The 13,152-nt window shown below is 43.8% G+C and overlaps 1 protein-coding gene across 5 annotated transcripts in view; it reads left to right on the forward strand.

Annotated features, from left to right (window-relative positions):
• The first annotated feature begins 3,114 nt into the window (after window positions 1–3,114).
• Window positions 3,115–13,152, forward strand: part of USF3 (upstream transcription factor family member 3) — a 36,688-nt gene continuing 26,650 nt past the window's right edge. Inside the window, exon 1 of one of the 5 annotated variants that reach the window (XM_053297740.1) lies at window positions 3,115–3,192. The gene's annotated coding sequence lies outside the window, so the exon portion shown is untranslated. Of the gene's footprint in view, window positions 3,193–3,689; window positions 3,794–4,023; window positions 4,077–13,152 lie in introns of those variants that run through there. The other 4 variants (XM_053297738.1, XM_053297741.1, XM_053297739.1 and 1 more) reach the window with 4 other exon arrangements.

A 13,152-nucleotide genomic window follows, 5' to 3' on the forward strand; every position in this document is an offset into this window, starting at 1 on the left:
CAAACACATGCAATTCTGATATTGTCTAACTAGGCATCTGGAGAGGGGAATGGATTCAGGACAGATGACTGCAACTCCTCCTCCCTTATGCTCAAGGTGGGGCTGCTGTAGGGCAGAGCTGGGAGAGAACCCATTCCACTGAGTTCGCCCAACCAGGTCTCAGTCACACATACCAGGTCAGCATGCTCATCCACAATTACATCATGGATGCGAGATGTTTTAGCATTTACTGACCTGACATTCAACAGAACCCTAATCTATGAGGGAGTATTCCCAGAATTCCCTGGAACTGTAGGATTGGGAGAAGAGACAGAAACAGGAATAGTCCTCAGTTGCATAGACCATTTCCCCTGTAATGGCCTGCCCAATTCCCACCACCATATATCCCTCTGCCCGCTACCCAAGAAATAGCTCCTAGCTCTCCAGGCACATGCTAAACACCACAGGTGGCCAGAGTTTAAAATGGCAGAGTTCAAATAGTACAAGGACTGTACAAAAAGAAAAATCCCCTTCACCCCAAGACAACTGGGAAGTGGGTTCCTGCATGCACCATGATGTGTTGCTTGGCAAGCAGGGCTGCTCGGAGAGGCAAGATTATGTTCCTATAATCTCATATCCTTCCCCCGCCCCCAAATTATTAGTTTAGTTGCTCATGGGAAGACCATGGAATAGAAAGCTGCCATATACCGAGTCAGACCATTGGTCCATCTAGCTCAGTATTGTCTACCCAGACTGGCAGTGGCTTCTCCAAGGTTGCCGGCAGGAGTCTTCCTCAGCCCTATCTTTGAGATTATGCCACCCGAGAGAACTTGGAACCTTCGGCATGCAAGCATGCAGGTGCTCTTCCCAGAATGGCCCCATCCCCTAAGGGGAATAACTTACAGTGCTCACATGCAGCCTCTCATTCAAATGCAACCAAAAATATTTGACAAAGTGTCCCCTGATATATTGTTTGACAAGGTGGTAAAATGTGGACCAGATAAAACTGCAGTTTGGTAGATTAATAGCTGCTTGAACAACAGTATTCAGTCAAGGTCTCCATGTAACCCTAGAGGGGGGTATTGAGTGGAGTGCCACAGGGCTCTGTCCTGGCCCTGTGCTGTAAATTGTTTTTATACATGACTTAGATAAGGGAGTAAAGGGGATGCTTATCAAATGTGGTGATTATGCAAAGCAGGAGTGGGGAGAGAGCTAACCCCTTGGGCAGTTTTAATTCTCCCTTTCTTTTGGTTCTCCATCCCTTGGGACAATTTTGATTCTCCTTTTATAGGCTTGATAGGCTGCAGGAGAGGAGATCTAGAGGCAATGTATACAAAAACAGCTAAACCACTGCCAGTCATAAGAGCAGTATAAAGGTATGACTCCTTCAAGATATCCTACCCATCATCATCTATACTAAAACAAACATACATTAGGGCACTGTACTGGTTAGAGACTGTAATAAAGATACTACTACTACATTAGTGCATATATGTACACACCTTCACTGGAGTCATAGGACTGACCCTATATTTATCTATATTTTTATACTGCTACTGCATTATCTATCTATCTATCTATCTATCTATCTATCTATCTATCTATCTATCTAGGAGGTGTACATAATACAAATGTAAACCACCCTGGGCCATTTTTGGAAAGGCAGTATATATATAAAATCAAATAAATAAATAATATGAAAATAAAAAGACAAAACACTTTCACAGAATAAAAACAATTAAAAATATATATACCTTAAACAGTTCTTTAAAAAAATTAACTGAGTGCCCTTTTGATTTGCATATGAATTGCCCAAGTATACAGCAGGGGCTAATTTAAAGCATTGGATGGACAGTCTAAAGCTGTGGATCTTTCTTTCCTTGGGAACGTGTTACAGTGCAGGGTTGACAAACTCCAAAAACTCCAATGCCTTTTAGTTTGGCGATGTTAAGCAAATGTGAGGTATAGTGTATTCGAGTTGGGGAGGGAACTTCGACTTGGGAATCTCTAGTTACTCTTACCCCCTCAGTGCAGGTAACTGCAATGGTATCCCTGAGACATGGCCATCCACCCGCCTTTGCATGAGGCATACTGTTCCATTGCTGAACGGCTCTTAGGCTCAGGAAACCCCTCAAGGAAGCTTAAATCCGCTTCCTTGTCATTTCAATGATAACTTAAGAGCAACAGAAAACTAGCCAGCTCCTTCTCTGTGACAGCCTTTTCGCTATCTGAAGATGGATCTGTTGAATCTCCCCTTAGTCTTCTCCTCTCCAAGATAAACGTGCTGAGCTTCCCCCCACACCCCATCTTTATTTCCATCCTCCGACTCCAGTCATCAATGTCTCCTTAAAATGTGCCCAGCACTGAACACAGTCCAGAACGTGTCCAGAACTGGGACACTGCACAGTCCCAGTGCAGTCTCACTAGAACAGATCAGGGTTTCGCAACCACCCCAGATGAGGTACTCGACGAACGTGAGGATTGTTTCTGGTACATTCGGGCTGGGACCAGCACACGCCATGAGATTCAACAGACCAATCAGGCTGAGCAGGCAAAGACAGGGCTGAGAGAGACTCCCGAGTCCTGCCTGCAACCTTGGAGAAGCCCCTGCCGGTCTGTGCAGACACAGTACTGAGCTAGCTAGACCAAGGGTCTGACTCAGTTATCTTCGTTCATTCGATTTCTATACCGCCCTTCCAAAAATGGCTCAGGGCGGTTTACACAGAGAAGTAACAAACAAATAAAACAAGCTTCCTGTGCCTCAGAGCAGCGGACGACCACGATGAATTAGCTGTGTCCCGTAACAGAATGAGCCCTCTGAGCCATGGGTATTAGCCGGCTCGGGAGTGTCTGTCCTTCTTGGGGCAAACAAACAGGGTCCCGACCACAGTCGAGGAGAAAGAAGAGGGAGCCGAACTTCGAGAAAAGAAACCCGTCGTCCTTCCACCCGCCTCGGCTTGTCATTCATTGGCTGAGTCGGCTGAGGCGGACTGACAGCTCAGCCAAGGGAAATGCTGAGAGAGGAGCCTGTCTGTAAACCTCAGCTTTCAACCTCTCACCCAATGACAAGCAGAGGAGGCGGGACTCAGGGAGGGGCGGGGTTAGGAAGGGATAAAGAGGCCTCGGAGGCGTTTACTTGGCGATGGGAGGTACTTCGAATGCTCTGTAGCGGAGGGAGCGAGAACACGCACAGCTGGCCGTATTTTTCTTGACGTAAGAGCGAGGCCAGTTTATTGGGCACATGTCTTTTGCGTGGCACTCATTCAATTTGTAGTTGTGCTTGCATATACTTTGATGGAGTTGATGCAAGCTGGTGCGAGCACAAAACACAGAATGAATGTGGGCTACTCAAAAAGAAACCTCTCTAAAGTAAACTGGCCCCTGAAAGAAAAATGCGGACGGGTGTCGTCGCTCTCCTCCGCAGGATATGGGACCGCCCTGCCTCAAGGTCTCGGTCCCAATACCTCATGGCTGGCAAGGTCTGTTTATCCCTTCCTAGCCCCGCCCCTCCCTCCCTGAGACCCTTCTGCTTTGCTGGCCATTGGCTGAGCGGTGGCAGGCTGAGGCTGACTGACAGACTCCTCTCCAGGCGTTTCTCGCGGTTGGGCTGTCAGTCAGCCTCGGCCTGCTCACGCCTCAGCCAATGGCAAGCCGAAGAGGCGGGATGGGTTGCCCCTCTTGTCTTCGACTTCCCCCCGCACTCTCACCACCGCCGTCAGGAAGCAGGCGCGGTGGGGACTTCTGGACTCCCCTCCCCCTCCCTCCGTCAGGCAGCAGGCGCGGTGGGGAGGACGACGATCGCGACGCTCACTCCGTAAGTCGCCGCCGCCGCTGCAGCCGCCGCCGCCGCCGCCCTGTCTCCGGCCGGGGCTGCAAGACTAGGGCCGGCCAGTCATTTACTGGGGCCGGGCCCCTGTTTGCCCCAGTGTCGATATGGGCCTGACAATGGGATGGGCTCGCAGCATTGCCCCTTCCCTTGAGGCGAGCGGGGAAGAAGCAGCTCCCTCGCTCGGCAGCCCCACCTGTGCCGTAGAGGGGCCGAGCAGCAGCCCCCCCTCCCCGCTCTGCACATTACTCCCCCTCCCCAGCCCCTCCAGGTAACCTGGTGCAATGGGGTAGATCTCAAACGAGTGGCGGGGGGGAAGCTCAGCTGCTGAGGGCAGCAGGACACCACTCTGGAAGCTGCTGCCGCCGCCGCCGAGCCTGCAGCCCACCCCCCGCCCCCGGTGCCAGTGGCTTTGGGAGGCAGCCCCTTGGACTCCGTGGGGCTCACTGCTCAGTCATAGGTATAAGGGGTTTGGGGCTGTAAGAGTGTCAGTTGAGAAGTCCTGGGCTTGGATGGGATGTTGCCCTTGCCGTGAATTTCCTTACTGGCCTCGAACAAGCCACTATCCCACCAGCATCTGCCTGCCTTCTGCAATCTGGAGATAAGGCAGGATACTGACCTCCCTTGCAGGGTTTAAAAGAAAAAAAGATTGAGCTAATGTAACGTGTGAAGAGCATTTAACCCTGATGTGAGATACCAAATCAAAACACCTCATAAAAATAAAATCTATCTTGCTACTTTCAGTCACTAGTTAGGTTCATCCCCGCTCCAGAGTTGTATTTCGTTGGTAGTTAGGAAAATATACTTTCTTCTTCTTCAAGTGAATGTGTGAACAACTTATTGATTTGTTTTGTGCCACTTTATAAATATTCTATTTTGAATTTTCTATTCTATTTAAAATCTATTTTGCATAAAACTGTACCAATAACTGAAGTAATCGTTCTATATATGTGATATACCACCTGTTGCTACATAACTTCCCTGTCGTACCCATAACTCTTATTAATCTCTTCGTGCATTCGTGCATGCCTCTTCGAGCCAGCGTGGTGTAGTGGTTAGAGTGCTGGACTAGGACTGGGGAGATCCGAGTTCAAATCCCCATTCAGCCATGAGACTTGCTGGGTAACTCTGGGCCAGTCACGTCTCTCTCAGCCTAACCTACTTCACAGGGTTGTTGTGAGGAGAAACTCAAGTATGTAGTGCAGTGATTCTCAAACTTGGGTCCTCAGGTGTTATTGGACTTCAACTCCCATAATCCCCAACCAAAGGCCACTGAGGCTGGGGATTATGGGAGTTGAAGTCCAATAACACCTGAGGACCCAAGTTTGAGAATCCCTGATGTAGTGCATCGCTCTGGGCTCCTTGGAGGAAAAGTGGGATATAAATGTAATAATAATAATTAATAATTAATGTGCATGCACATCCTGCAACACCTTTTGTGGAGTGCAATTATATCTGCTTTTTACATACTTTCAAATTAAACAGTTCTAGGTGTTTCTGTTTAAATGGTTAATGTGCCCCCTTCTGACAACCATATCATTAAGACACGACAGGTTGCAATCCTAAAGTTGCTTGTTCAGATGTAAATCAGTGTGTCTTGTTTCTGAGTAAATGATTAGGATTAGGACTGGTTGGTGGTTTCATTTTTGGTTCGTTATTGTAGGCAGATGGTTCACTAGAAGCTAGTAGTGGGGTTCTGAGTTGATGTAAGACAAGTATGTGTGAAAGAGGATGAGAGAGAAACTTGGCATGACAGGAGCAGCAGCAGCATTTGTTGTTCAGATCATGTGTCTGCCTTGTTCACTTATAAAGTAGGGTGAAAGGTTGGTTTTTAATATCAAAAGGAGCACTTTGGGAGGGAAAACATACTACGGAATTCCTGAAGAGGAGAGCTTGTGTTTTGGAGTGGCCAAGCCAAAGTCCCAAACTAAACCCTATTCAAATGTTGTGGCAAGACCTGAAGCGAGCTGTTCGTGCAAGGAAGCCCTCGAATGTCATAGAATTGAAATAGTTTTGTCTGGAAGAGTGGGCCAAGATTCCTCCAAGCCAATGTAAGAGGCCGATCACCAGTTACAGGAAAAGTTTAGTCGCAGTTATTGCTGCTCGTGGAGGTGCCACCGGTTACTGAATGAAGGGGTCGCATACCTTTTCATACAAGGATATTTGTTGTTGAATCTTTCTGTTGAGTGAATATTCCATATATACCCTTTTGGCCTTACTTACTTATTCAGTAGGGTTGCCTTTCTCTTATCGGGGTTTAGCTTAGGATTTAATCATGTTTTGAATAAGTATTGTTCTAACATACAGTCACTCCAAGGGGGTTCACAAACTTTTTTCTCAGCACTGTAGGTGTACCATACCAAAGTTACTTCCAGAGCAAAACTACTGTGATCTATGCACATATTGGTCTATTTAACACTTTTGCTTAGACAGTACCAGCAAAGTCTGCCTGCAATATGTATAGGCATTCAGAAGAGATGCAACCTGAATCTGAGACTTAGTTGTCCTTGAGGAAGTAAACCACTGACTGACTGTTACCCTAGGACTCTTACATTGGAATGCTCCTTCATAGAAGATAAAACATTCTTCTACTCAGAAAACAAGCATATCAGGGGAAAGGAATTTTTTTTTTAAAAAAATATTATTATTATTATTATTATTTATTACATTTATAGACTGCCCCATCCAAAGGTTCTGGGCGGTGCACAAGTTTAAAAAGACATAAAAACAAACACCATTTAAAACACACTGCTTAAAACAAAAACAATTTTAGAACAATTCAAAACTAATTAAAATACTAAAAACAATTTAAAAACCTTGGAAGGTCAGGCCAAACAAGAAAAATTTTAGGGCTCTCTTAAAGGCCAACAGCGAGCCTAAACTGCAGATAACTTCCGGGAATACATTCCATAGGCCAGGAACAGTTACAGAAAAGGCCTGGATCCGAGTCGCCACCAGACGTACTGGTGATAACTGGAGATGGACCTCTCCAGATGACCTCAACATGTGATGGGGATCATACAGAAGAAGGCACTCTAAGGTAGCCTGGACCCAAGCCGTTCAGGGCTTTAAAAGTAATAACCAGCACTTTGTATTTTGCCCGGAAACATATCAGCAGCCAGTGCAACTGTTTTAAAACAGGCATAATATGGTCTCTCTGGGTTACCCCAGAGACCAATCAGGCTGCCGCATTTTGAACTAACTGAAGTTTCCGAACTACATACAAAGGCAGCTCCACATAGAGCGCATTGCAATAGTCAAGCCTGGAGGTTACCAGCTAATGCACCAATGTTTTGAAATCATTCTGTCCAAGGAATGGACACAGCTGTCAAATCAGTTGTAGCTGATGGAAAGCACTCCTGGCCATAGCCTCCACCTGCGATTCCAGGGTGAGGTCTGGATCCAAGAGCACTCCCAAGTTGTGTACCTGTACCTTCTGGGGTGGTGTAATCCCATCCAGCACAGGAAGATCTAACTCATCCCTCAAATTCCAATCCCCCACAATGAACACCTCCGTCTTGCTTGGATTCAGCTTCAATTTCATGACATGCTTGTTTTCTGAGTCCAGGGATTGATTGTTTGGAAAACTCATCTGAACCTTAATTGGAGGTGGCACAGTTCAGTCACAGCTTTACTAATGAGAACTAGACCCAATTTTCACATAATAAAAGCGGCTTTGTGCATTTTACAAAAAATAGGTAAAACTGAACACTTGCATTACTATAGATTCTTGTGATTGAACACTATTGCTTTTTAGGCATTTTCCTCACAAATCTATTTTGTGTCTTTTGCTTCCAAGCAAATTATCTTATTGGTTTGGACTGTCCAACTGTAAATCTTACATAATCAGGTGATCCTTCCCCCCACATTGTTTTCTGACCCATATGGTATTTGGTGCTTCTTGTTAGGAGTCACGTTATGGTGTGACTTTAGTCTCTTGCCTGTGTTAAATATTGACCTGCATGTCTGTCTTGTCATGTTTTGTAGAGGTAGAAGAGCATTATGGTCACATCATAATGTGGTTGGAAGATGAGGGTCTCCTGTTTTGATTTTGGAAGACATAAATGGTGTGTCAGTTTCTGTACTATTGAGTTCCAAATTATAATATAATGACTGCTCAGGTCATTTGGAAGTGTGTGACTGTTTCAGGCTTCTTATTTGAAGCAAGAATTGGAATAAAATGAAATTCACAACTGGCTCCAGCTTCTTCTAATCATGTTGTTTCCTCTCATAATACAGTGAGCTTCCGAGTCTTTGTTTTGTTGCTGAATCCATTAATTCAGACAACTTTGATGTACTAATAATAATCTAGATCAGGGATTCTCAACTTTGGGTGCCAAGATGTTATTGGACTTCAACTCCCATAATCCCCAGCCCCAGTGGCCTTTGGTTGGGGATTGTGGGAGTTGAAGTCCAATAACATCTGGGGACCCAACGTCGAGAACCCCTGATCTAGATAATCATGTAAAATCACAACTAAACTGCTAGTACTGTCTTTCAGATTAGAAACTCGGAGTTTACTTGGTGTTTTTTGCTACATTTCCCAAAAAGCCTTCCAGATGGATTTTTTAAAAAGTCAGTTTTCTTCTTGCTCAGTTCATTTTTCAGCTTTCTCATTTGTGCCTCTTGTGATCCACTAACATATTTAACTGAAACAATGTCCAAGCATATGTTTTGGCATCCTATTGCCTGCATAAGCGAAATGCTGGACATGGGAAAAGGTTCTGTTGAGCTGCCCATTAACTTAACCAGATAAAATAGACAGTGACTTTAAATTATTTTTGTTCACTGCTTAGTAATTTTGGGTGATTTCAAAATAAAATTTGGTATAGCCAGTCTATTTGCTTGAATTAAAATATATTTGTATTACTAGAAGCAACGTTTAGTTTGTGTGCATTTTTACTCAGCAGTAAGTTCCCGGTGAGTTGCTTTCAGGAATGTGTAAATGCATCATGACAGATCCTTATAGTTCTGTTGTAACTGTATTGGTTTTTGAGTAGTATTGGACTGGAAATATTAAAAAAGAGCATGCAAGTGTTTTTTCAGTTTGTTCATTTCATCATTGTATGTTGAACATACAGTGCTGTTTGGCTGGACAAATTTTGGGGAAATTGTGATTGTAAATGGACACATACACCCCAGATTCCTTGTGGGATCAGAGGATTAGAAGGGACTTTAGGATCAAAGAACTGGAAGGGACTAAAATGGATTTTGTGCAACCCTCTGGTCAGGGACAGGAGCACCCACTGATTGATCAACTTGAGCAATTCAGATTACAGTATGCCACAGGCAGAAAAGCTCAAATAGCTCAGGGCAAACTCTTTAAGATGATTCTTACTAATAAATGAGCTGAGCCTTGATATTGGTGGTATTAAAGGTGAAAGCCAGTGTGAGACAGAATTTAATGTGTGGAAGCACCAAGGTGTGTGTGTGTGTGTGTGTGCATGAAGACAGTTTGTTCAGGGTGTGCAAGGCAGTGGAAAGCCTTGTGGTTTCCCCCCCAGTTTACTTTAGAATAGACTTGCAAATAAAGCTTGAATGTATGATCACTCTCCTCTTACTCCCACACACACTTCAATTACCCTTAAAAGAATGTGTCTAATTGCTGTGCTGTCTATAACAGTTTAGAAGTGCAGACTGGGGTTCTTGGAGTTCTAGTGAATTTTATCTGTAAGACTTCAAAGCACACTTTGAGAATCACCAGCACAACACTTTAGTTGGAATACTAAACCAGTCTTGTAAACAGCCACTTGTCTTTGGTGGGTATAAATATCCTTCAGGTAACTAGACAGGGGAGCTTGACACAAGTTGGTTGGTTCTTGACAAAAGTTGGTTGGTTCACAAACAAGGTATGTGAGCAGACTCAATGGCTGGGGATGAATTTCATCTTCCTCTCCAGGTTTCCCATTCAAATGGGAGCTAGTGTTAGATGTTTATATCCTCTGTTCATGTACTGGCCATCTCACTGCCTAACAGTATCTGAGCTGACAGAGATGGTCTCTGATTTGGTGTTGAGGAACTCCAAGTTTATTGTCCTGGGAGATCTCAGCATTCATGCCTGGCTTACTTTGTCTACTCTGGGGCAATTCAGGATTTCATAGTGGCCATGACAATCATGGGGCTACCACAACATGGCACATTTCCAACAAGTCTTGCTGATTATTCTCAGAATTGGATGTTCTCAACTTTAAAAAACCCCAATATTGTTATGTTTTGTTCAATAGCATTATAGAACAAACAAGATTTAACAATGTCATATGTTACCCTCCTCACTCTCACATCCCTCCCTTGAGAGAATATATAAATACATAGGTTATTAAAATGAGGAAAACAGATAGTAGCAATAAAAATCATATTTTGAAGAGTGAGTTAGTGTGAAGTAATATTATACTTCCCGATGACCTGCAGATACCAAATGTTGCATACGTAATCCTGCCACTGAAAGTACCTGGATGCACTTTTTACACTGGAATAATCTCAAAGTGTAAATATTTTTAGAAGGAATTCTGAATATCATACTGCCCAATTACCTACAAATGCTGAATTTTGCATGAACAGTGCTACCACTTAAATTAGTTGAATGCATTATTTTACCCTAGAATATGCTCTCTGAAAATTTAAGTATATATATTTTTTAGAATTTCTGAATACAGACTTTAACTGTTATTGTTTTCAACACATTAACACTCAGTAATCAGATCAATAATTCCAAAACCACATCATGCCCAAGAGAAGCTGAGAGATCTTATGATTCAAATTTACCATATGGTAATTATTCAATACAATGAATGTTTGACGTTTAAATCCTACAAATATCAACCTGTTTTTACTTCCCTTTTGCAAGCACATTAATTTAAAAAATCCTATTTCTTGAACTTTCCTATACATGCAAAATGACTTTGCTTGATCAATGACAGGGCCTCACCTCCTAATAATTAAGAAGAAAAGGAATAAGATTACAAATATATACTTAATATGTACAATTTAAGTTCATACTCAAATTGAAAAACATAATTCACAAATTAAAAAATTAGAATGATTTAAGTTTCATTTCAGAAAATTTTCTCTTGAGCTGCAGGCCTCTCCTTTTGCTGTACCTAGTTTTCTATGTCTGGAGAGAGGTAATACTTTTCCAGTTTAGCAGAATTACCGGTATACATTTTGCAGTGAGAAAAGCCCTTTCCAAAAATTTCCATTTCTTGTAGATAACAGTGATAAGGAAGGTCAAAGTCCAAGTTATATTTCTGATAAACGAAAGGTATAGGTTATAGGTAAAAGAAAAATGTTATCACATCAGTCCAAAAAAGTCTTATGGTTGCACATGATTAGAATAAGTGTGTTAGACTGTGTTTTTGTTCCACATCTCCACTATTTCAATTACAAATTCCAGTGTTCTTGAGTCTCAAAGGTGTCAAATATGTCCTAAGGACAATTTTGTGTTTGATAAATCGCAATTTGTAATCATAGGAGGTAGAGATGTTCAATAAAATCTCATTTTATGATATATAAAATACTTTGGTACCAAAAGAACTATTTAAATAATGTTGCAGCCGTAAACATTGCCAAGAAGCTGCTGGGGATAAATCAGATTCTTTTTGCAGCACGTCAAATGTTTTCAAAGTTAAAGAGGGTGACCTCAACTGAAAGACTGAGGATGGCTCTAGTGATCCAAGCCTGCCAAAATATTGCGATGCAGATCTTTGGGTTAGCCCACAAAGTTGTGTCTACATGACAAAAAAAATTGCTTTGGTAAGCGGCTAGGCTGATCCAAGGATTGTTTCAGACCAGTAAAAAAGATGGGATTAGTTTCTCCTCCAATATCTCTTTGTCAATTAATAAACAAAATAAACATTGGCATTAGGCCAAGGCACACTAAAGAAAAATACAAAACTCAAGCATGACTTGGTGTCAAAGTACTTAGCTTCAGTACCACTCAAGATGTTTCCCTTCTGTCCCCAACACAATCGCAGGCCTTAGTTAAAGGATTTTTCACTCTCTTCCTTCCCCACAGTCAAAACACAAGTCAGGTGCACACGATCCAATTGTTTTGACTAGAAGGGCACAAGTGAAGGCCATGCACAGAGTGCAAAACAAAATGTGCGACTCTCAGCGAAAACACAGGCCCTTTATGAAAGGATACACAAAATGGTTCCTCTTAGGTTTGCTTTTAACTTTTTTGTCTATTGAAAGCAAATATATATCAAATATACAAAAATGTGCCATATCATTGTGGAGGAGAGGAGAGCTGGTCTTATGGTAGCAAGCATGACCTGTCCCCTTAGCTAAGCAGGGTCCACCCTGGTTGCATATGAGTGGGAGACTTGATGTGTGAGCACTGTAAGATATTCCCCTCAGAGGGTGATGGGGCCACTCTGGGAAGAGCATCAGAAGGTTCCAAGTTCCCTCCCTGCCATCTCCAAGAGAGGACTGAGAGAGATTCCTGCAACCTTGGAGAAGCTGCTGCCAGTCTGTGAAGACAATACTGAGCTAGATAGCCCAATGGTCTGACTCAGTATATGGCAGCTTCCTATGTTCCGAGTGGGGCAATATAAAGCACGATTTTGTAATATTTTGATCCCAGAGCTGCCTCTCCAGAAAGGGGTAAGAGTTGCTGAGCCTCCATTCCAGGGATGCACAACTCAAATGCCCCAGTGGGCCAGAACCAATCATGACTTGCTGTCGGTCAACTTTCAGCCCATTACTACATTAAAGATAAACATTTATGAAAGTGAGGTGCAGAGGGTTGCAGTTGGGGGAAGAAGAGGAATGATGCCGGTGGCCTCTGGCCTAAAGGGACGGCCAACAAGGTGGGCAGCAGGCACCTGGTCTCAAGCACCCAGTTGCATTGAGCTGCTGCTGCCCGTCCTACCAGGACAGACCAAGAGCTCTTGCAGATCTTCATGAAGGCCAGCAAAAAAGGTCCCTGTGGGCCAGATTTGGGTCCCGGGCCTTATGTTGTACAGGCCTGCCCTAGAGGGCCAGGCTCACTGTTTGGGAATATTTATAGATCCAGCATTGTCAGTGGAGGCTTGTGACATCAGTTGCTTAAAAAGTTCCTTTCCTCAGCTAAAGCTGATGTGCTAGCCAGGACAGTCCTTAGAGAGCCCTGGCGGGGTGCAGGGCCTGGGGCAAGTCAGCCAGTGCGGGGCCCCCTTCCAGTTAATTCTGATGGGGGTTAAAAGAGCAGGGCCCGGGGCGGTCGCCTTGCTTGCCATGCCCTAAGGACAGCCCTGGTGCTAGCTGTGCACGAATACTGCAACAGACAGTGTGTGGGGCTGCCTTTGAAAACCACTTTGAAGCCTCCATTAGTTCAAAACGTGGCTTCCAGGCATTTTGACTGGTACTGG

Source organism: Hemicordylus capensis, chromosome 2 (genome assembly GCF_027244095.1).
Source record: "Hemicordylus capensis ecotype Gifberg chromosome 2, rHemCap1.1.pri, whole genome shotgun sequence".
Taxonomy (NCBI): Eukaryota; Metazoa; Chordata; class Lepidosauria; order Squamata; family Cordylidae; genus Hemicordylus; species Hemicordylus capensis.